Source organism: Cervus canadensis, chromosome 9 (genome assembly GCF_019320065.1).
Source record: "Cervus canadensis isolate Bull #8, Minnesota chromosome 9, ASM1932006v1, whole genome shotgun sequence".
Classification (NCBI taxonomy): domain Eukaryota; kingdom Metazoa; phylum Chordata; class Mammalia; order Artiodactyla; family Cervidae; genus Cervus; species Cervus canadensis.
In genome coordinates this window covers 36,551,707-36,576,588 of record NC_057394.1, presented here as the reverse complement: position 1 = coordinate 36,576,588, position 24,882 = coordinate 36,551,707, and the positions used below count along the sequence as shown (strand labels likewise).

The 24,882-nt window shown below is 39.3% G+C and overlaps 1 long non-coding RNA gene across 1 annotated transcript; it reads right to left on the bottom strand.

Moving 5' to 3' along the window:
- Positions 1-1,169: 1,169 nt before the first annotated feature.
- Positions 1,170-21,530, bottom strand: LOC122447639. Its single transcript, XR_006271323.1, has 3 exons — positions 21,433-21,530; positions 20,923-20,983; positions 1,170-1,605 (listed from the first exon to the last, which is right to left on the bottom strand). It is a non-coding gene; the product is annotated as an uncharacterized LOC122447639 (long non-coding RNA).
- Positions 21,531-24,882: the final 3,352 nt, after the last annotated feature.

Sequence of the window (24,882 nt, the reverse complement as noted above, 5' to 3'; positions counted from 1 at the left end):
TTCCTATAGAGCCAGCACTACCACTTCCACCCGTGCTTCTACCTAGCCCATGTCCAAGGTGAACATATTTCCTGCCTCCTCTTCAGAAATACACCCCCACCACCTGCCCTGGGATGGCTGATCAACAGTTACTGCTCAAGTCAAAGCGACCTGCACTGCTTGTCAATAGTATTTCAGAATTATCTTTTTAAAAATCTCCCTGTACTTATTTTGCTTTACCACTTCTTTGAAAGGAAACAGAGTTGCATGCAAACTGCGTGCAAACACAATCACGATAAAGTATTTTTAACTCTAATTTCACTTTAAGATATAACATGGTATGACAAACATCCATCTTCGTAGCTTTTAGTGCAACCAATTTCTTAAAATATGGAAAAGTTCCATTTTATTCATTGTATCTACCCAGTTCAGAGCTAGTACAGAGATTTCTCGCCCTTTTATATGCAATATATTTCCAAGGAACACAAAAAACATTCTAGGGATAATCTGACCATTCTAATTTTTAAAAAGAAAGAAGGTTCTTTTTTTAAAAGCAAATTGGACTTTTGTTCTTTTCACTCGTTGAATTATAATTAAGAGGTAAAAAGTAAACAAAAGAAGTAGGGAAAACACTGAAAGTTCTCAATTTTCTCCAAAGAACTTACAGGAAAAATGAAAATCTAGGTTTCTCTCTCACTCTCTCATTTTTTTTCAGTTTAATGGTATTCTCACTTTCTATAAAGTTCTGGGACTATTTTTATCCTTTATGTAGGATCACAATGATCAATTATTATTCCTATGCTGAATTTCTGGGTGCACCCTGATAGCTCTCATAAATAGAATTTAAGCCCCAAGATAAAGACATTATTAATTGGTTAGATTTACTCATCTGGTTTACTCACACCACCACACCTTTGTGCAAAGTAGAACCATGTCTAAGAAGCAGAGAAAGGTTCTTGGAATGTGATTAAAACATTCTAGAACCTTATTAGAAACTCTTATACAGATCCCATTTTCCTAGGCCACATCTTTGAGATCTATAAAAGAGAAAGAAAAGAACAGAGATCTGGGGAAAGCACAGAAATCTTATGGGTTCTATCAAATCAACAAACTTGGGAGCTAGGATTGAATCTGGAGCCCCGGCAGGCCATTTCCAACTGGTGAAAGAACACAATACAATAAACAACTACTTATTGACAGAAACAGAAGAACTGTCTTTTATTACATAACATCCTAAGTGTGATTGCTTCCTACTGTGGCATGCCCTCAGCTGTTTCTTTGTGACTTTTTTCTGTGATGTTTATCTTATCATGCATTGATGAGCATTATTACTGTTTACCAATATCTGATCCTCTTCCTCTCTGTATCCTGACACATGGGAAGACAGGCAAAATCATAAGATTTGTTTTGGCAGGAAAATGTGATCAGAAGTGGCTTGGGTCACATCTTGAGTAGAAGCATTTTTGGCCAGTAGTCCAGGCCCCAGCTCACTCTTGCTGTCCAACCCGACTCTTCCCCTTCAGTGATCATGGAGGAAACGTCCACCATGGAGGCTCCTTGTGATCATAGCATCAGCACATGGAGGACAGCTGTCCTGGAGAACCTCCCGGGCACACAGCACACTTCCTATGAGCGGGAAATAAACGTTTCTCACTTTGTTAAGCCACTGGGATTGTGGAATTGTTTGCTACCTCGTTGTAAATCTATTCTATCCTGTTCAGTAAGGTTATTATACTATGGTATATCAGATATCTTATCTTACATAACTTGCTTTATTATCATTTGTGGTCTCCCAGGTCGAACAGAGTCGGACACAACTGAAGCGACTTAGCAGCAGCGGCAGGTGGCAGCAGGTGGTGCTAGTGGTAAACAACCCATCTGCCATAAGAGATTCCAGTTCCATCCCTGGGTCAGGAAGACCCCCTGGAGGAGGGCATGGCTTCCCACTCCAGTGTTTTTGCCTGGAGAATCCCCATGGACAGAGGAGCCTGGCAGGCTACAGTCCATGGGGTCGCACAGAGTCGGGCACAAGTGAAGAGATGTAAGACACACACACATTATCATTTATACATTTGGTTTATTGCATGAATGAACTATATGGTAAACTATTACTTTCTTACTATCATTGTATCGCCTGCAGAAACTTAGAGAATTGTATGCACATTAAAAAGTGTTCAGTTATAGTTTGACCACTTGAGTTTAGAAAAGGACAAGAGTATGAAGATACAATTTAAAATGTTTGATGGCTATTATACCAAAAATCTGTACATATATGATGTTTACTAAATGGTGGGGTAATAAATCATCCTCTGACACCCCCAACCCTTCCACTTCCACTGCTACCCCTCAGAAAGGCCAAAGCATATGTTCATGAGAAGCATCTCTGACAATCTGAAGAAGTACCTACTAAATAGCCCTGTATGCACCGTTACCAATGTATCTGAAAGTGTACCTTATATATTTTTTTACAGTACTCTTTTAGTACCCCAATATTATAATGTTTTCAGCACTGATAAGAAGTTGTAACATTCAGTCAAATCCTAGTTTAAAAATTATACTACATGAGAATCATAAGAGCCCAAGCTAGCATATAAGATTGGAAAGATTCATTGCAATCTCTTAGCTTGTTTCCTTTCTTCCAAGCACTAGTGTGCTCTTTGTTTCTTTCTCTCTCTCTTTCTTTTCTCTCTCTTGCATTCTGTGCCCTCCCCAGACATCTACTTTTTCTTCCCTGCTTAAAAATCTCTAACTGAAGATACATATTTCCTAAAGCTCAAAGCACAAATCTTTCTAGTCTTATATTTGCTGACCATGGTCCCCCCATTCCCTCAGCCAAATAATCCTTCGATTCCCAGATGTATTACATGCTCAGTTCTTCATGGGGCTTCATAAGTTTCTTTTTCTCCCTGATTGCCCTTGCTTCCTGCAGCCCACAACTTGAATTTCCATCATCTTTCACAATGGAAATATTCATCTATTGTTCATGACCCAAGTCAAGAGTCATGTCTTCTGTGAAGTTATTTCTTACTTCCCCAGAGTTAGTAGCCCTCTTTTTTTTTTTTTATACTATATTTACTACTGTAGCTCTTATTACATTTATAATTACTGGGTGATTTGTCTGTGTCCCGCCACCCACCGCCCCCCATGAAGAGAGCATCTTGAGAGAAAGGATTATTGGTTTTGTGCTGTATTTTATTCCAGCTGAAACTACAGTAGCTGACACTTATTAAGGTCTTAATAAATTCATTCCAATCCCAAAGAAACACAATGCCAATGAATGCTCGAACTACTGCACAATTGCACTCATCTCACACGCTAGTAAAGTAATGCTCAAAATTCTCCAAGCCAGGTTTCAGCAATACGTGAACTGTGAACTTCCAGGTGTTCAAGCTGGTTTTAGGAAAGGCAGAAGAACCAGAGATCAAATTGCCAACATCCGCTGGATCATCAAAAAAGCAAAAGAGTTCCAGAAAAACATCTATTTCAGCTTTATTAACTATGGCAAAGCCTTTGACTGTGTGGATCACAATAAACTGGAAAATTCTTCAAGAGATGGGAATACCAGACCACCTGACCTGCTTCTTGAGAAACCTGTGTGCAGGTCAGGAAGCAACAGTTAGAACTGGACATGGAACAACAGTTCAGTTCACTCTCTCAGACGTCTCCGACTCTTTGCGACCCCATGAATCGCAGCATGCCAGGCCTCCCTGTCCATCACCAACTCCCGGAGTCCACCCAAACCCATGTCCATTGAGTCAGTGATGCCATCCAAACATCTTATCCTCTGTCATCCCCTTCTCCTCCTGCCCTCAATCTTTCCCAGCATTAGGGTCTTCTCAAATGAGTCAGCTCTTCACATGAGGTGGCCCAAGCATTGGAGTTTCAGCTTCAACCTCAGTCCCTCCAATGAACACCCAGGACTTATCCCCTTCAGGATGGACTGGTTGGATCTCCTTGCAGTCCAAGGGACTCTCAAGAGTCTTCTCCAACACCACAGTTCAAAAGCATCAATTCTTCGGCACTCAGCTTTCTTTATAGTCCAGCTCTCACACCCACACATGACCACTGGAAAAGCCATAGCCTTGACTAGACGGACCTTTGTTGACAAAGTAATGCCTCTGCTTTTTAATACGCTGTCTAGGTTGGTCATAACTTTCCTTCCAAGGAGTAAGCGTCTTTTAATTTCATGGCTGCAATCACCATCTGCAGTGATTTTGGAGCCCAGAAAAATAAAGTCAGCCACTGTCTCCCCATCTATTTCCCATGAAGTGATGGGACTGGATGCCATGATCTTAGTTTTCTGAATGTCGAGCTTTAAGTCAACTTTTTCACTCTCCTCTTTCACTTTCATCAAGAGGCTCTTTAGTTCTTCTTCACTTTCTGCCATAAGGGTGGTGTCATCTACACATCTGAGGATATTGATATTTCACCCGGCAATCTTGGTTCCAGCTTGTGCTTCCTCCAGCCCAGCGTTTCTCATGATGTACTCTGCATATAAGTGAAAAAAGCAGGGTGACAGAATACAGCCTTGATGTACTCCTCTTCCTATTTGGAACCAGTCTGTTGTTCCATGTCCAGTTCTAACTGTTGCTTCCTGACCTGCATACAGGACTCTCATTATAGGGGACTGTAATGCAAAAGTAGGAAGTCAAGAAACACCTGGAGTAACAGAAAAATTTGGCCTTGGAGTACAGAATGAAGCAGGGCAAAGACTAATAGAGTTTTGCCAAGAGAACACACTGGTCATAGCAAACACCCTCTTCCAACAACACAAGAGAAGACTCTACACGTGGACATCACCAGATGGTCAACACCAAAATCCGACTGATTATATTCTTTGCAGCCAAAGATGGAGAAGCTCTATACAGTCAGCAAAAACAAGACCAGGAGCTGACTGTGGCTCAGATCATGAAATTCTTTTTGCCAAATTCAGACTGAAATTGAAGAAAGGGGAGAAAACCACTAGACCATTCAAGTATGCCCTAAATCAAATCCCTTATGACTATACAGTGGAAGTGGGAAATAGATTTAAGGGAATAGATCTGATAGACAGAGTGCCTGATGAACTATGGAACAACAGACTGGTTCCAAATAGGAAGAGGAGTACATCAAGGCTGTATATTGTCACCCTGCTTTTTTCACATATATGCAGAGTACATCACAAGAAACGCTGGGCTGGAGGAAGCACAAGCTGCAATCCAGACTGCCAGGAGAAATATCAATAACCTCAGATATGCAGATGACACCACCCTTATGGCAGAAAGTGAAGAAGAACTAAAGAGCCTCTTGATGAAAAGTGAAAGAAGAGAGTGGAAAAGTTGGCTTAAAGCTCGGCATTCAGAAAACTAAGATCATGGCATCCAGTCCCATCACTTCATGGGAAATAGATGGGGAGACAGTGGCTGACTTTATTTTTCTGGGCTCCAAAATCACTGCAGATGGTGATTGCAGCCATGAAATTTAAAAGACGCTTACTCCTTGGAAGGAAAGTTATGACCAACCTAGACAGCGTATTAAAAAGCAGAGGCATTACTTTGTCAACAAAGGTCCGTCTAGTCAAGGCTATGGCTTTTCCAGTGGTCATGTGTGGGTGTGAGAGCTGGACTATAAAGAAAGCTGAGTGCCGAAGAATTGATGCTTTTGAACTGTGGTATTGGAGAAGACTCTTGAGAGTCCCTTGGACTGCAAGGAGATCCAACCAGTCCATCCTGAAGGAGATCAGTCCTGGGTGTTCATTGGAGGGACTGAGGTTGAAGCTGAAACTCCAATACTTTGACCACCTCATGTGAAGAGCTGACTCATTTGAGAAGACCCTAATGCTGGGAAAGATTGAGGGCAGGAGGAGAAGGGGACGACAGAGGATGAGATTGGATGGCATCACTGACTCAATGGACATGAGTTTGAGTAAACTCCGGGAGTTGGTGATGGACAAGGAGGCCTGGAGTGCTGTGGTTCATGGGGTCACAAAGAGCTGGACACAACTTAGCAACTGAACTGAACTGAACTGAAATATTGAATGAAGAAATGAATTGAATAAATCGCAAATGAGAATTTAAGAATCTAAAGTTGAAGAGGGGATTTTTAATATCACAGAGGCAATATGCCAAAATGATCTAATTAGCTACTTTCAGGTATATGTACTAATTATATCCATCAGCTAATTAAAAATACTAGAAAATAACAGAATTCCTCTCCAAAATTGTGGTAGATTTTGACTGGAGATAGTAAGCAGAGCACCAATGTTTATGACTGAATAACAATTTCAGATACTATCAGGGCCTTCCCCTTATTGTTGTTCCCTGTGACCTTTTCCAACCCAGGCAACCGAAGTATTGCTTATTCAGGAAAACAATGACACAGCAGAATACAGATAAGAAAGGAGTCCATTCTTAGCTTTCAGGTTTAGAGAGCTAAGAACCTGGCAAAGGCAAAAGGTTTTGAATACTATGTGCTCTCAGGGTCAGTTTCTGTTGCTCTTCATACTGAAAAAAAATAACAAAAGTTTTCCCAAATGTGGGAGACGGAGATGAAGAGAGAGGAAATAAATAAAGGACAGTTACTAGAAAACAAGATATAAAAAGTATGGTTTTCAAGTCAGTAGAATATTGATCTATCTAGTAGGAAAGGAAAGGGAATAAAAAGAGAAAAAGATGAGAAAGGAAACAAAATAAAAGTGTGGTAATTAGGAAACTTAAAATAGTATGGCTACAGTAACTCCATACAGTAATTATAGTAAATGTAAGTTAGTAACTCTAATAGATCAAAAGATAAAGACTTAAAGATCCAGAAATATGTTGTCTACAGAATCACCTTTAAAACAAAAGGATATACAAACAATTGAAAATAAGTAGAAGAAAATATACTAGGCATACATGAATGAAAAGAAAATCAAGGTTGTGATTTCAGTGTCAGATTAAATAGAATTTAATGTAATGAAGGGGGTCATGAAGAAATATTTGCCAGTATAAGTATTAAGAAGATGATATTATACTTAAACATTTACACCCTAAATTGCTGTTAAATACAAAAAAAAACCCAACAAAAATAATGACAGAAAAAAAATAGTGATTTTAACAAATCATTCTCAGATACTATAAGGTTAAATAAACTAAATATAAACAAATTTATACATTTTAATAATATGATTTACAGTTTAAATATATGTAATGAATAAATGAATAGATAATACAAATTTTTTTATAAAACACCTGTGAAAGTAGCTAAAAAATGGATATGAACCACATCACCCAGGAAGCCCATAAATTCCAAAGGGTTGCTATTATATACAATATGTTTTCTGATTAGTGTTCAAGTTAATTAGAAATTGAGAACAAAGGTTTATAAATCCATGTATCTGGAAAGTAAGAAACATGGCATTGAATAATCCTGATTAAAAAGAAAATTTTAAATGTATAGAACTAAGTTTAAAAAAGACTTGTCTGTCAAAACTTATAGAATAAAGATAAATGTATTGACTAAGGTATTAGTGAAGTCGCTCAGTCGTGTCCAACTCTTTGCAACCCCATGGACTGTAGCCTACCAGGATCTTCAGTCCATGGGATTTTCCAGGCAAGAATACTGGAGTGGGTTGCCATTTCCTTCTCCAGGGGATCTTCCCGACCCAGGGATCAAACCCGGGTCTTCCACATTGTAGGCAGACACTTTACCATCTGAGCTACCAGGGAAGCCCGATTAAACTATACTTATCAAAATAAAAAATAGACAATGAATGAAAATAAATGAACTAAGATTTCAACTTAAAAAAAAACTAGAAAAAAATGTTATGGAAAAACTCAAGGAAATAATAAGTAAAGAAGGAATAAGTTAAGTCTAGAAATCAGGAAAATAAGGAATAGGAAAACAACAGAAAGGAATAGCAAGGAAGAATGTTTACATATCTACTGAGCATCTGTGTTGTTTTAGAGGATTTGGTGATCATATTTTTTGTCTATTTTTTAAATTAGGGCCAAATCATAGAATCTCCCCATATTAGGAAGCATAAAATTCTGTTCAACATACATTTTCTATATTTCTCCCAGTTTATCATTATCTTTTTGGAACATGACAAAAAGAATACAGTTGTTGTTGTTTTTTCCAAACAGTCATGGAATAGTCAAAGAAATTAACTGCACCTTGTCTTTTAACATTGTTGAAGATGTCTTCACAAAAATTGAGATAATTATTCATTTACTTGGAAGGAAAGTTATGACCAACCTAGATAGCATATTAAAAAGTAGAGACATTACTTTGCCAACAAAGGTCCGTCTGGTCAAGGCTATGGTTTTTCCAGTGGTCATGTATGGATGTGAGAGTTGGACTGTGAAGAAAGCTGAGTGCTTAAAAATTGATGCTTTTGAACTGTGGTATTGGAGAAGACTCTTGAGAGTCCCTTGGAGATCCAACCAGTCCATCCTAAAGGAAATCAGTCCTGGGTGTTCATTGGAAAGACTGATGCTGAAGCTGAAACTCCAGTACTTTGGTCACCTCATGCAAAGAGTTGACTCATTGGAAAGGACCCTGAGGCTGGGAGGGATTGGGGGCAGGAGGAGAAGGGGGTGACAGAGGATGAGATGGCTGGATGGCATCACCAACTCGATGGGCATGAGTTTGAGTAAACTCCGGGAGTTGGTGATGGACAGGGAGGCCTGGGGTGCTGCAATTCATGGGGTCGCAAAGAGTCAGATACGAATGAGCGACTGAACTAACTAACTAACACCCCAAATACCAGTGCTACTTCTTAATGCTCTTGATAGATAAATGGATGGCAAGAATTATAAAAGCAACACTTTTAATTAGGTGATTGAGGCATCAAATAAGTGAGTCATGAGAATAATGTTGTAGAAAATGAACACAATGCATAGCAAAAGATTGCTAATCAATTGCACAGTGCTTGGCACACAGAAGGTGATTAATGAAGTCTGGTGAATGAACATGTTTAGAGCTCTCTTGAATGCCAAAGAACAGAATCAGTTTCAGAAGTTAAAAATTTCTGCAGAGGAAACAGTTTTTTTTCTTCTACCATAAGGCTGGGATAATTTTATAATACCCATTTTTGTCTTACTGCATAATTCAGAAGTGCCTCAAGTGGTCTGAAAAACTCTTGTTATCATAAAAACCATTTGAGGGATGAAAAGAAAGAAACATAGGGTTAAAAATGAACATTTGTTTTAATGCACATTTTCAGAACAGACAGCTCCACACCAGCCAAACATATGAAGTCAAGCACAAGTTACGAAATACTATTTGAATGAGGATATTATTATGGAGAGATTAATCACTTCCTGCCCTATGTACTCTTTTATTATTGAGTGAAATTTCACATTTATGTTCTTCAGAATTACGTGGATTTACACTGATGTTATTGATGCTGCAATAAAATCGTCCCCTGTAAAAATTCATCCTGTTTAATTAGTATTTCTAATGGTCCCTAAAAAGCTTAAAAATAAATCTATTTTAAATCTATCATGGGAAATTATTCCACATTTTCCTTGCTGATTTTAAAATGCATCACTTAAAAAAATAAAAAAATAAAAAAAATAAAATAAAATAAAATGCATCACTCAAGCCACTAATATAATAGAGGTTAAAATGAACAAATATACATGTAATAGTTTTAAAACCAATCTTAATTTTGAACTGGTAATGTATATAGAGGGTAGAGAGTTTGAAAAGTATGAATAGATAAATACACGAAAATGTAAGTCTCCCTTCCACTCTCTTCCCCAGATACACATTTCTTTCTGGAAACAGCCATTGTCACAAGTTTATTATGCATGGATCTAAAAATAAAGTAATAATAATAGCCATCATCTGTTGAATATTCAATTCTGCACCAAGGTTCCTCACAAAAATCATATGAGATAACTATTATTATCCTCACTTTACAAATAAGAAAACTGAGTCATACAAACATTAAGATTTTTTTTACGGTCATGCTTTGTAAGTAGGAGAATTTTGATTCAAACAAGGGCCATTACTCATATCTGTACAGGTTGTACTCAAACAGATACTATACTAGAGAAAACAGCTAAGAAGAAACTAGCTGAACAAGAGGGCTTCCCTGATGGTCTGGAGGTTAGGATTCTGCCTGCCCATTCCAGGAATGTGGGTTGGATCCCTGGTTCAGGAAGACCCCACATGCTGTGGAGCTACTAAATCCACGTACCCCAACCACTGAACCCTCAATCTAGAGCCCATACTCTGCAACTAGAGAAGCCACCACAATGAGAAGCCCGCACACCGCAAGGAAGGGTAGCCCCCACTCACTGCAACTAAAGTCCTCACACAACAACAAAGATCTAGCACAACCAAAAATAAATTAGACAATTAAATAAATCTTAAAAAAAAAAAAAAGAAACTAGCTGAACTGATAGTGAAGAACAGGGAAGCCTAGCATGCTGCAGTCCATGGGGTCACAAAGAGTCAGCCACGATTTAGCAACTGAACAATAGGGTAATTGAGAGGGCAGCAGCAGAGAGAAGCAACCTCACGTTCAAGGTAAGGAGCAGCAGCTGCGCTTTGCTGGAGCAGCTATAAAGAGATACCCCACGCCCAATGTAAGAGAAACCCAAGTAAGACGGTAGGTGTTGCGAGAGGGCATCAGAGGGCAGACACACTAAAACCATAATCACAGAAAACTAGCCAATCTGATCACAGGACCACAGTCTTGTGTAACTCAATGAAACTAAGCCATGCCATGTGGGGCCACCCAAGACGGTCAGGTCATGGTGGAGAGGTCTGACAGAATGTGGTCCACTGGAGAAGGGAATGGCAAACCACTTCAGTATTCTTGCCTTGAGAATCCAATGAACAGCATGAAGAGGCAAAATGATAGGATACTGAAAGATGAACTCCCCAGGTCGGTAAGGGCCCAATATGCTACTGGATATCAGTGGAGAAATAACTCCAGAAAAAATGAAGGGATGGAGCCAAAGAAAAAACAATACCCAGTTGTGGATGTCACTGGTGATAGAAGCAAGGTCCAATGCTGTAAAGAGCAATATTGTATAGGAACCTGGAGTGTTAGGTCCATGAATCAAGGCAAATTGGAAGTGGTCAAACAGGAGATGGCAAGAGTGAATGTCGACATTCTAGGAATCAGCAAACTAAAATGGACTGGAATGGGTGAATTTAACTCAGATGACCATTATATCTTGTACTGTGGGCAGCAATCCCTTAGAAGAAATGGAGTAGCCATCATGGTCAACAAAATAGTCTGAAGTGCAGTACTGGGATGCAGTCTCAAAAATGACAGAATGATCTCTGTTCGTTTCCAAGGCAAACCATTTAATATCATGGTAATCCAAGCCCATGCCCCAACCAGTAACACTGAAGAAGCTGAAGTTGAATGGTTCTATGAAGACCTGCAAGACCTTTCAGAACTAACACACAAAAAAGATATCCTTTTCATTATAGGGGACGGAAATGCAAAAGTAGGAAGTCAAGAAACACCTGGAGTAACAGAAAAATTTGGCCTTGGAGTACAGAATGAAGCAGGGCTAAGGCTAATAGAGTTTTGCCAACAAAATGCACTGGTCATAGCAAACACCCTCTTCCAACAGCACAAGAGAAGACTCTACACGTGGACATCACCAAATGGTCAACACAGAAATCAGATTGATTATATTCTTTGCAGCCAAAAATGGAGAAGCTCTATACAGTCAGCAAAAACAAGACTGGGAGCTGACTGTGGCTCAGATTATGAACTCCTTATTGCCACATTCAGACTTAAATTGAAGAAAGTAGGGAAAACCACTAGACCATTCAGCTATGACCTAAATCAAATCTTATGACTATACACTGGAAGTGAGAAATAGATTTAAGGGAACAGATCTGATAGACAGAGAGCCTGATGAACTATGGACAGAGATTCGTGACATTGTATAGGACACAGGGATCAAGACCATCTCCAAGGAAAAGAAATGCAAAAAGGCAAAACGGTTGTCTAAGGAGGCCTTACAAATAGCTGTGAAAAGAAGAGAAGCAAAACGCAGAGGAGAAAAGGAAAGATATTCCCATCTGAATGCAGAGTTCCAAAGAATGGCAAGGAGAGATTAGAAAGCCGTCCTTAGCGATCAATGCAAAGAAATAGAGAAAAACAACAGAATGGGAAAGACTAGAGATCTCTTCAAGAAAATGAGAGATACCAAGGGAGCATTTCATGCAAAGATGGGTTCGATAAAGGACAGAAATGGTATGGACCTAACGAAGCAGAAGATATTAAGAAGAGGTGGCAAGAATACACAGAAGAACTGTACAAAAAAGATCTTCACGACCCAGATAATCACAATGGCGTGATCACTCACCTAGAGCCAGACATCCTGGAATGTGAAGTCAAGTGGGCCTTAGAAAGCATCACTACGAACAAAGCTAGTGGAGGTGATGGAATTCCAGTTGAGCTATTTCAGATCCTGAAAGATGATGCTGTGAAAGTGCTGCACTCAATATGCCAGCAAATTTGGAAAACTCAACAGTGGCCACAGGACTGGAAAAGGTCAGTTTTTATTCCAATCCCAAAGAAAGGCAATACCAAAGAATGCTCAAACTACTGCACAATTGCACTCATCTCACACGCTAGTAAAATAATGCTCAAAATTCTCCAAGCCAGGCTTCAGCAACACGTGAACTGTGAACTTCCAGATGTTCAAGCTGGTTTTAGGAAAGGCAGAGGAACAGAGATCAAATTGCCAACATCCACTGGATCATCGAAAAAGCAAGAGAGTTCCAGAAAAACAGCTATTTCTGCGTTATTGACTATGCCAAAGCCTTTGACTGTGGGGATCACAATAAACTGTGGAAAATTCTGAAAGAGATGGGAATACCAGACCACCTGACCTGCCTCTTGAGAAACCTGTATGCAGGTCAGGAAGCAGCAGTTAAAACTGGACATGGAACAACAGACTGGTTCCAAATAGGAAGAGGAGTACGTCAAGGCTGTATATTGTCACCCTGCTTATTTAACTTATATGCAGAGTACATCATGAGAAACGCTGGGCTGGAAGAAGCACAAGCTGGAATCAAGATTGCTGGGAGAAATATCAATAACCTCAGATATGCAGATGACACCACCCTTATGGCAGAAAGTGAAGAGAACTAAAAAGCCTCTTGATGAAAGTGAAAGAGGAGAGTGAAAAAGTTGGCTTAAAACTCAACATTCAGAAAACTAAGATCATGGCATCTGGTCCCATCACTTCATGGCAAACAGATGGGGAAACAGTGGAAACAGTGACAGGCTTTATCTTTTTGGGCTCCAAAATTACTGCAGATGGTGATTGCAGCCGGGAAATTAAAAGACACTTACTCCTTGGAAGGAAAGTTATGACCAACCTAGATAGCATATTAAAAAGCAGAGACATTACTTTGTCAACAAAGGTCTGTCTAGTCAAGGCTATGGTTTTTCCAGTGGTCATGTATGGATGTGAGAGTTGGACTGTGAAGAAAGCTGTGAGAAGGGGACGACAGAGGATGAGATGGCTGGATGGCATCACCGACTAGGTGGACATGAGTTTGTGTAAACTCCAGGAGTTGGTGTAGGACAGGGAGGCCTGGCGTGCTGCAATTCACGGGGTGGCAAAGAGTCGGACACGACTGAGCGACTGAACTGAACTGAACTGAGAGACTTAGAGCAGTGGGGAACCCATATTACACCTATGACTGAAAAATCAAGAGTAGGAAATGGTGTTAATGGAACTTGAAGGGAGCACTGCCCAGCAGAGCCTATACAGTAAATCTACATATGAATGAGTTCCACTCCAAGAGCAGGTTCATAAGTCCATTTGTTCATAAGTCAAGCACAGTTAGTCTAGGTACCCAACTAACACTATCAGCTATATAGTACTGTACTGTAATGGGTTTATAATATTTTTCCCACAAATAATGCATAAAAAAACAAGTAAAAATTAAAAAAAAATATTTTTAATCTTACAGTGCAGTACCTTGAGAAGTACCGTTGGCAACCCACTCCTGTATTCTTGTCTGGAAAATCCCATGGACAGAGGGGCCTGGTGGGCTGTAGTCCATAGGATCATAAAAGAGTCAGACAAGACTTAGCAACTAAACAACCACAGTATGACAGCTGGCATAGGGCCTGGCACTGTGTGAACTGACAAGAAGAGTTACTGCCTGGAGAGAAGTTACTGACTGGGAGATGGCAGAGCTGAGAGACCATCAGCAACAGGAGATGGAGGGCAAGCTGCAGTTTCACTCACCTTTGCCATGGCATTGGACATGTAGATGCATGTTTGAGTCTTTGGAATTTCACAACTTGAAGGTTCACATGTAGGGGACTAACTGGGGGTGGGGAGAGCAGCTTCTGCCAAAAATCCAGCATAGAGAAGGGAGCAAGCAGAGAAGAAATGCCCTGATCTTGCTGTCCTCTTGTATGACATCTCCTGCTTGTATATATGCCACTGGACAAGCCAAAGAGGCACAAGTAATACAGTCCTCACAGAAGACGATTTTCCAAGGCCGAAGGCAAGTGGTTATAATTCAAATATCAAAAATGCAAGCGTATGTAGCACTAACCAAGTGGGGAGAAGGCCATGTCCAATTTATATATGCAGGTTCTGTATCATAAATATGAATCACTGGGCAGTTTGTTCAGGACAAAAAGAACCTTTTTGTGATATGCTATTTTTAATTGCAAAAGGATTACCATCATCATCTTCTCCTTCAGAAAGTAACATTAACTCAAAACAATAGATTCTGCAGTTTATTTTTCATGTTTGTTATGATAATACCTTTATCAACTACATCAGTATTACATGAAATTGTATCTGTTAGAATCTTTGTTGTAAGAACTGACTCTACACTCCTACTTTGTGATATATACCGAGCATTGTGACGCCTAAGATACTAACAATAAACCTAATAACTGCTCTGTCACTTCACTGGTATTTAATTAGCATGAAATAGATTGCTAATTGGGATTCATTAAAACATTTATTTTGGCTTTCTCCTTATAGACCTATTTACACAAAACAGGCTTTGTGATCCCAACAACTTCATGTCTAAACACATGTCAAAGCATTTTTCTTACATGATGTGGATGATAATTTCAGTCTGAAGAGCTGATGACATCAACCACAGAGGGCTGACAATGAGAAGAAGAGATGTGTAGGAAACCCTGAAGAACATCAACATTTAAGGGAAATACAGACCAAAATGTAGCATGCAAAAAGGCTGAGAAGGATGAACCAGAGACATAGGAAGAATGTGGTTTCCCATGGAAACCCAGGAAAAAAAGAAGTGGTCCATATTTTAAAAAGGTACATACAGATCAAATAAGGTGAAGACTGAATTGGTCCCCCTCCATATTTAGCCACATGCCATGTTATTGGTGACTACAGAGAATGTACTTTTAGTAAGAGCAGGACAGTGAATGAGAAATGCAGACATTAAAATGCTAAGTATAGACAAAATTTTAGAGCTTGCTTGGCTGTGCAGAGAAGAATAAAGGCTTGTAGCTGAAGAAGGAGGTAGGGGGACAGGAGATGATTTTCAATTTGGTTCAGTTTAGTTGATTTTTAGCTAAAAAAATCAACTATTTGATTGAGACTATTGAGCACAGTTAAACACTACTGGGAAGAAATAAATGAAGTGAGAGAAGTTGAATATACAGAAGAGAAAACAGTTACTCAAAAAATGGAACAAAGCATCTGTTACAAAGTAGATGTTTTGTAGGTATCTGTTAAATAAATGAGTGAATTCCTCTATAAGTAGGGAGGTGTTTAAGCCAGCAAGCAAGTGAAGGAATTATTTGTAGACATGAGGCATGAGATCTCTTCCATCAAAAAGGCAGAAAAGGAGGACAAAGTTGTACATGCATGTCATTTGGTAGGTGTGAGGTCAAGAATTTGAGAAAGTTCTATTAGATGATTTCTATTTTCTCTGTGAAATGAATGATGAAATCATCTGAGAGATAAAATCCGAGGGTGGCAGATTGGAAGGACTGAGAAGAACGAAAAAAGATTTCTGAATCGTATTCTGAAAGGATGCTTCAGAGAGAAGCCCCTTTAAGCAGCTGCCAGCCTCTGCAGTGTGCGTGGTGGCTGGTGAAAGGGGTTGCCCAGTGCATGCTCCCAGTACAGGGCCTCAGGGCCCCACCAGGTCAACTCACCATTACCCGGCATCCTTCCCTGCTCCTCCCTCACTTGAAATTTTTGGCCACGGTATTCAGTATTTTTTCTCTCCTTTGTTCTTGTCACTGTTCCACCAGATTTGGTAGATATTGATAGCACCATGGGGGCTCCTCTGGGGGATCAGACAGTAAAGAATCTGCCTCAAATGCAGGAGACTCAGGTTTGATCCATGAATAAGGAAGATCCCCCTAGAGGAGGGCATGGCAACCCACTCCAGTATTCCTACCTGGAGAAGCGCATGGACAGAGGAGCCTGGTGGGCTACAGTCCATGGGGTGGCAAAGATTCAGACACAACTGAGTGACCCTGAGTGCGCGTGCACACACACACACACAGAGCTAGTTCATGACCTTGGACCATTCTGCCTCCTAACCTGGGCAATGTCTCATGGTTCCACTGGAGGACATTTTTAATAGCTCATTACAATTCTGAGACCTGCTGAGCCAGATATGACCCTATCACCAAGGTACCCGCCAGTCTTCAAAGGATCAAACTGGGCATAAGATCTAAGAAGGGAAAAACGTCAAAGTGAAATTCACTCAGTCATGTCCGACTCTTTGTGAACCCATGGAATTCTCCAGGCCAGAATACTGTAGTGGGTTAGCCTTCCCCTTCTCCAGGGTATCTTTCCAACCCAGGGATCGAACCAGGTCTCCTGCATTGCAGGCAGATTCTTTACCAGCTGAGTCACAAGGGAAGCCCAAGATTACTGGATTAGGTAGCCTATCCCTTCTGCAGCAGATCTTCCCGACCCAGGAATCGAACCAGGGTCTCCTGCACTGCAGGGATATTCTTTACCAACTGAGCTATCAGGGAAACCTGGTAAGAAGGCACGGAAGCCTACTTCCTTGTCTACTGAGTCTCTCCGCCCAGAACCTGAGTCATCTTTGCACTGACACCCTTGCTCTAACCTGCTTATGTCCTAAGGGCTTCAATCCCTCCACTCTCCCAGGTACCTGGCAGTGGAAAGGACTTGTCCCCTTGAGAGGAGATGCTGCTTGAAATCTACATCAATATGACCTTAGCAAACAGCCTCAACCAGGAAACTTTATTAGGATATAACATAGAAAGCCTAACATGCTCCCAAAAGAGAAAACAGTCATAAGATAAGCAGTTCTGTTACAACAGTCAGAGGAACTCCTAAATCTGTATACAGCTAAATATTACAGTCCAACACAAGAGTTGAGCAGACATAAACTACATGTCAATTGTAGTCATGAAGAGGTGGCAAGAATACACAGAAGAACTGCACAAAAAGATGTTCATGACCCAGATAACCAGAGTGGTGTGATCACTCACCTAGAACCAGACATCCTGGAATGTGAAGTCAAGTGGGCCTTAGGAAGCATCATTATGAACAAAGCTAGTGGAGGTGATGGAATTCCAGTTGAGCTATTTCAAATCCTGAAAGATGATGCTGTGAAAGTGCTGCACTCAATATGCCAGCAAATTTGGAAAACTGAGCAATGGCCACAGGACTGGAAAAGGATTGGATTTCATTCCAACCCCAAAGAAAGGAAATGCCAAAGAATGTTCAAACTACTGCACAATTGCACTCATCTCACACTCTAGCAAAGTAATGCTCAAAATTCTCCAAGCCAGGCTTCAGCAATACGTGAACCATGAACTTCCAGATGTTCAAGCTGGTTTTAGGAAAGGCAGAGGAACCAGAGATCAGATTGCCAACGTCTGCTGGATCATCAAAAAAGCAAAAGAGTTCCAGAAAAACATCTACTTCTGTTTTATTGACTATGCCAAAGCCTTTGACTGTGTGGATCACAACAAACTATAATTGAAAATTCTTTAAGAGATGGGAATACCAGACCGTCTGACCTGCTCCTGAGAAATCTGTATGCAGGTCAAGAAGCAACAGTTAGAACTAGACATGGAACAACAGACTGGTTCCAGATTGGGAAAGGAGTACATCAAGACTATATTGTCACCCTGCTTATTTAACTTATATGCAGAATACATCATGCAAAATGCTGGGCTGGATGAAGCACAAGCTGGAATCATTGCCAAGAGAAATATCAATAACCTCAGATACACAGATGACATCACCCTTGTGGCAGAAAGTGAAAAAGAACTAAAGAGCTTCTTGATGAAATTCAAAGAGGAGAGTAAAAAAGTTGGCTTAAAGCTCAACATTCAGAAAACTAAGATCATGGTATCCGGTCCCATCACTTCATGGCAAACAGATGGGCAAACAGTGGAAACAGTGTCAGACTTTATTTTGGGAGGCTCCCAATCACTGCAGATGATGACTGCAGCCATGAAATTAAAAGACACTTACTCCTTGGAAGAAAAGCTATGACCAACCTAGACAGCATATTAAAAAGCAGAGACGTTACTTTGCCAACAAAGGCTTGTCTAGTCAAAGCTATGGTTTTTCCAGTAGTCATGTATGGATGTGAGAGTTGGACTATAAAGAAAGCTGAGCACAGAAGAATCGATGCTTTTGAACTGTGGCATTGGAGAAGACTTTTGACAGTCCCTTGGACTGCAAGGAGATCCAACCAGTCCACCATAAAGGAAATCAGTCTTGAATATTCATTAGAAGGACTGATACTGAAGCTGAAACTCCAATACCTTGGCCACCTGATGCAAGGAACTCACTCATTGGAAAAGACCCTAATGCTAGGAAAGATTGAAGACAGGAGAAGGAAGGGGAAGACAGAGGATGAGATGGTTGGATGGCATCACCGACTTGATGGAGAATAAGTTTGAGTAAGCTCCAGAGTTGGTGATGGACAGGGAAGCCTGACGTGCTGCAGTCCATGGGGTCACAAAGAGTCAGACACAGCTGAGCGACTGAACTGAACTAATTAACAATGTATATATAAAGTATTTTTTAGAAACTAGGTAATTTTAAGTCAGTTCTCAACAAAATTTCAGAGAATGCAATTCAAAGTCTTGGATAATATATATAGCTTCATGAAAAACTTTGCCAAATAACTGATAATCTAGTATTGAGATTATGTAAGAGAAAACACTGACAAACGTGGCTTAGGAAATTTATTTTAAGCAAAAGTGGAGGGAGGAGGTGGAAGAAAGGAAAAATGACGTCTGAAAAGTTAAAAATACTTGGAGAAGGAGTGAGACCACCTCTGGATTATATAGTTACAAAATTTTTCCTTCACTTTGCTCTAATGTCTATGAAACAGTTATTTAGACAACACAGTATTTTTTACGGTTATGGCTGTAACTCTAGAGGAGAACTAGTCACGTTTTGGATCATTAAACTCAGATGTACCTTTGATTAAAATTCCACTCTTCTCTCAGCTATTCATTGCGATACTCCCTGTTTTAAAGTAATTCTCCCTTGTTAAATGGTGCATCGCTTCCTTATTAAAAAAATAAAAAAGGCAACGAGAGGCAGATCGCTGAAAGAAGCTATTATTTTCTTATTACTTTGCAAAAACAATAGAAGAAGAAGTCCTGGAACAGGGAAGCTAGAAAAACTGTCATTGGACTTCCTCTCTTATAAAAGAAGGAAAAACTTATTTTCAAAATAAGCAAAGAAAAAAGCTAGACAAATCTCATGCAGAATTTTCATCAGAAAAAAGAGAAGGCACAGAATAAAATCCTCACAAACCGTGACAAAAACACTTCAAAAAGACATGCTGACCAAATGTGAAACTGTAAAATCTAATATTTCAAAACAAGCTAAAAGAAATTAAGAAAAGTATAGAAGCTGTGAAAGAATAACATAAATTAGCATTAGAGAAACTCAAAAATAGCAAATGCAGAATCCAGAGTTATAAAGCAAGGAAGCTGAGACCTTTGTTGAGTTTCTGTCTGCCCTTTCTTCCATCTGGCCCATCAACTTAGCCCATTATTTTCTAGGCTAATTCTGTGTTTGGCACAGGCCTGTGCGGTGCTGATAGAAATAGCAGATTAACCACATGGTAGCTTTCATTGAGCAAGAAGCCAATGAGAAAGAAAAACAGCAGCAAAGGCAAAGAAAAGGTAAAAGCTGAGAAGAGTTATCTTGAGCAAACAAAGAGGGTAATTACATTCAGCTCTAGTCAATTATTGGCATGGGACAATGTACATGCAGTATTTTGGGGCCTGCTAATTTTTTAAAAGACTCTCAAATTGAAAAATTTTATGGAGTTCAAAAGCGGATTTCTGCTGGACAATTAGTTGTGTGACTCTTAAACTGAGGCTAAAGAAAAACCACCTATTTATTTATTTCGCTATTCATTCATTCAATATTTAGTTTTATTGTTTGATGTTTTAGTAATGATTACATAATTTATAATAAGGCACTTTAAAGGATGATCATTTTATTTTATTATTTTACAAGTTCATTCATGTTTCACATATATTAGAGTATGATTCCTGTCTTCAAATGTATACCATGACTTGGGAGAGTTTTAATGTTTAGATTATTTATTCTGTTCATCTTAACATATCCCTCAGTCTTATGGTCAGTTTCTTTTAAAACGTTTTAAATATTTTAGTCAAATTAGTTTTTCCAAATGATTTGTACATAAAACTACTTTTAGAAATTTGTTAGAGTCAATCAAGCATCTTTTACTGCCTATTATGGAACAAGCTGCTTACCAATTCATGTATCACTAATCAGAATATAAAAAGCACATTATCTGGCGGAACGTATACTTTAATTGTGGTAGTATGTATGATTTAGGTCAGCTGTATGATAAAAATTGCTCTATGGTGTATCCTGGTCTCCCATCTTGAAGTAAGAACAAATATATTTACAGAGTAAAAGTGCTAATGTTTTTTAATTTTTTAGTAAAACATGGTAAATTATCAGGATTTTAAAAAAACCAGCTTACCTATTGTATAGCACAAGGAACTCTACTCAATATTCTGTAATAACCTATATGGGAAAAGAATCTGGAAAAGGATGGAGATATACATATGGAGATATATATATGCATAACTGAATCACTTTGCTGTACATCTGAAACTAACATCGTAAATCAACTATACTCCAATATAAAATAAAAATTAAATTAAATTTAAAGTAAAATTTTAAAAAGAAAATACAATTTTTAAAATATGCTTTTAAAATGTAATACAATTATAAATTATATATAATTAAAATTATAAATTATTTATAATTTTATAAAATTTAAAAATTTAAACATAATGTAATTTTTTAAATAAAATATAAATCTATATGGAAATTTTCACACAAATAAAAAGGACAATGGTATAATGAACCCAAATATACACATCATCCAACTCCAACAATTATTAATAAATGGCTAATCTTTCACTTACACTCCAACCAATATCTAAATGTTTATGGGTAGAAAAAAACTCAGCCTGTTTGTACTCACCCTGTAATTTCAAAATCACTGCCACAGGAAATCTTATCTCCTCAAGGGCATGACCAATGTTATTCTCCTCAGTATCGTTGACTCTTGGTATGTGTGCTACAGAGGAGACACCAAATACATGAATGATGAATAGTTAGATGTCTACACTAAAAGCAAGGGGTTTTTCATACCCATCTATGAGTGGCATTTTTAGCAAGAAATAAAAAATACCCTCTTTTCTCATCCCCCAAACTAAGTTACTGCTTCTACAGTGTGAAGGGGTTTGCACATGTTGGGAGGAGGCAGTCTGCTTCTCCAGGGTTTCCCACATGCCCTGCCATTTCTTTGTAAACTCCTATGGGCCAGAATGTTAATATCTGTCTGAATTCCTCAAACCTGTTGCTTAGTCATCATGGGTCAGAATCTGAAATCAACCTACATCCTGCAGTTATACCGTTAGTAATAACAGTGCTTTAGTAGCACATCTTAAATATTTCTTTGCCCTTCCCCTTGGCACAGAAATGTGAAACATAATGAGATATGTAAGTGCTTTTCTTTAACAAATGTTCCTCATATGCTGAAATAGTAACTAGCTGAAGATTAATAGCTACTTTCTCCTGGGGTACTTGGAATTCAAAAGAGAATAAATCAGGATCAAGTTAATCAAGCTATGCAATCCATAATATTCAGTATTTCTCTGTGCTATGAAATGGCTGGAATATCCCCCTTATCAAATACAGGACTAGTCAAATCAGCACCCTTCATTGGAAAATAACACGTAAAATAGTAAAATTCCATTTAAATGATGGCGAATAAGTTCTTGTTCAAATTTGAAAACCTTAATACTTAAATTCTGAAATCCTTGATAAATATAGTAGAATGAGGTCTTCCCAGGTGACGCTAGTCGTAAAGAACTCTCCTGCCAATTCAGGAAACCTAAGAGATGCGAGTCAATCCCGGGGTGGGAAAGATCCCCTGGGTGAGGGCATGGCAACCTACTCCAGTATTCTTACCTGGAGAGTCCCATGGACAGAGCATCCTGGTGGGTTACAGTCCATAGGGTCGCAAAGAGTCAGACATAACTTAAGCAATTTAGCATGCATAGTAACAGTAGAATGAATAGGCTAAATTTATACTAGCATCATTCATTTTGGGAGAGTTAATACTGATATTAATGAATGATCACAAAAGTAAGTAGATTATTTCTTTAGGCAATATGTAAGAAGTTATTTAGTAAGTTACCTCTACATTTTTTAGATGAGTTGACTTATGCCTGTGCAGAGAAGAGTTAACATAGCACTCCTGACTGCTTATACTTAAAAAGGACAGCTGGCAAGGTTGGCCCTTCATTGGCATCTGGGAACTTGGATTCCAGGAGAATTCCCACCATTGACTGATATGAGCGGTTCACTGTGTCTCAACTGTTTTTACAAACAATATAATTATGCAACCCTCTGCATTCCTTCTGGGAGTTTGAAATCCAGGTACATGCCAGGCAGGGGTGCCCATATGATAAGCTCTCAGTAAAAAAAAAAAAAAAAAAAATCTAGGTATTGAGTCTCTAATGAGCTTTCCTGGTCGGCAACATTTCACACAATTAGACACAACTTGTTGGGTGAGGGATTAAGCACATCCTGTGTGCTGGGAGAGAAATCTTGGAAGCTTACAACACTTTCAAAAATACATATATATTTAAAAAGTAACTGAAGGAGCAGCAAACCATTTCTAGATGTAGCCCCATGTGCCTTTTCATTTTGCTGGTTTGCTGGTATGATTATATGCTGAGTCCTGTGATTACTCCTAATGAATTACTAAACTGAACATAGTCTTGAGTACCCCCCCAAATAATCCCCTAATCTACTTTGGAAAGAACCACTTAATCTGAGAATTAGTAATCTGCGCCCCAATATGAGAAATAGCTTCTAAATGCATTACTAATGAATATTTAAGTATTTCCTATGCATTACTAATGAATATTTAAGTATTTCCTAAGCATTGTAACGGAGAAGGCAATGGCACCCCACTCCAGTACTCTTGCCTGGAAAATCCCATGGATGGAGGAGCCTGGTAGGCTGCAGTCCATGGCGTCGCTAAGAGTCGGACACAACTGAGTGACTTCACTTTCACTTTTCACCTTCATGCATTGGAGAAGGAAATGGCAACCCACTCCAGTGTTCTTTTTTTTTTTTTTTCATTTATTTTTATTAGTTGGAGCCTAATTACTTTACAATATTGTAGTGGTTTTTGTCATACATTGACATGAATCAGCCATGGATTTACATGTATTCCCCATCCCGATCCCCCCTCCCACCTCCCTCTCCACCGGATTCCTCTGGGTCTTCCCAGTGCACCAGGCCCGAGCACTTGTCTCATGCATCCAGCCTGGGCTGGTGATCTGTTTCACCCTAGAACAGCATCAAAACATGTATATTATCTAGGGTGAAACCCTCCAGTGTTCTTGCCTGGAGAATCCCAGGGACAGGGGAGCCTGGTGGGCTGCCGTCTATGGGGTCGCACAGAGTCGGACACGACTGAAGCGACTCAGCAGCAGCAGCAAGCATTGTAAATCAAGACCTAGGTAACAATTGTGATTATAATTTGTTCTGATTTTGGTTACAACGTTGCAAGCCATTAATAAGGATTTTTTTCCTATTGTCAGAACAAGTCACCCGTGATTACTGCTGTCTGCATCAGGCAGGACCCAAGGACAAAATTCAGATCTCTTTTAACTATTTAGGCTTATCTCGAACTCTGTGTTTTACTTTTACCTAACCATGTCTCTCAAGAATGCTTGGGGGGTTTTTTTGTTTTGTTTTTTAACTTTGAAAACTAATAGCTAATTGCAACCTAGTCTAAACCATTGCAGAGGATAGTGTCCTATATACATGTTTCTCTGCACTGAGTCTGCACTGAACCCAGCTACGCGGCTCTCCTGTGTGTGTGTGCTCTGTCAGTTGTGTCCAACTCTTTGTGACCTCATGGGCTGTAACCCACCAGGCTTCTTTGCCCAAGGAATTTCCCAGGCAATACTGGAGTGGGTGACCACTTCCTGCTTCAGGAGATCTTCCCAGCCCAGGAATCGAACCCGTGTCTCCTGCATTGACAAGCGGATTGTTTACCGCTGTGCCACCATTTTCCTACTCATCTTTTATGTGTCCTAACTTCCACAGTGTTTCTCTCGCTCTCTTATTGCAAGTATAATTGCCAGACATTTCAAAACAGTTTAGATAAACCATACAGGAAGGGAGTACTGAATATACAATACATCCAAAGAAAAAATAGTGGGAAAAGAACGGTAAGCACTTAATATCGGTAAGTGAAAATTAGTCAATATACAACTAATTTTGTATGTGTCCATAATATCCATGTGGCTCTTCGCCTCCTTACTTTTGTAGTTCTTATAATCTCTAGTAGCACAACCTCTTGTAAACAACGATGAATTTGAAGCCATGGGTAACTCCACCTAGCTTA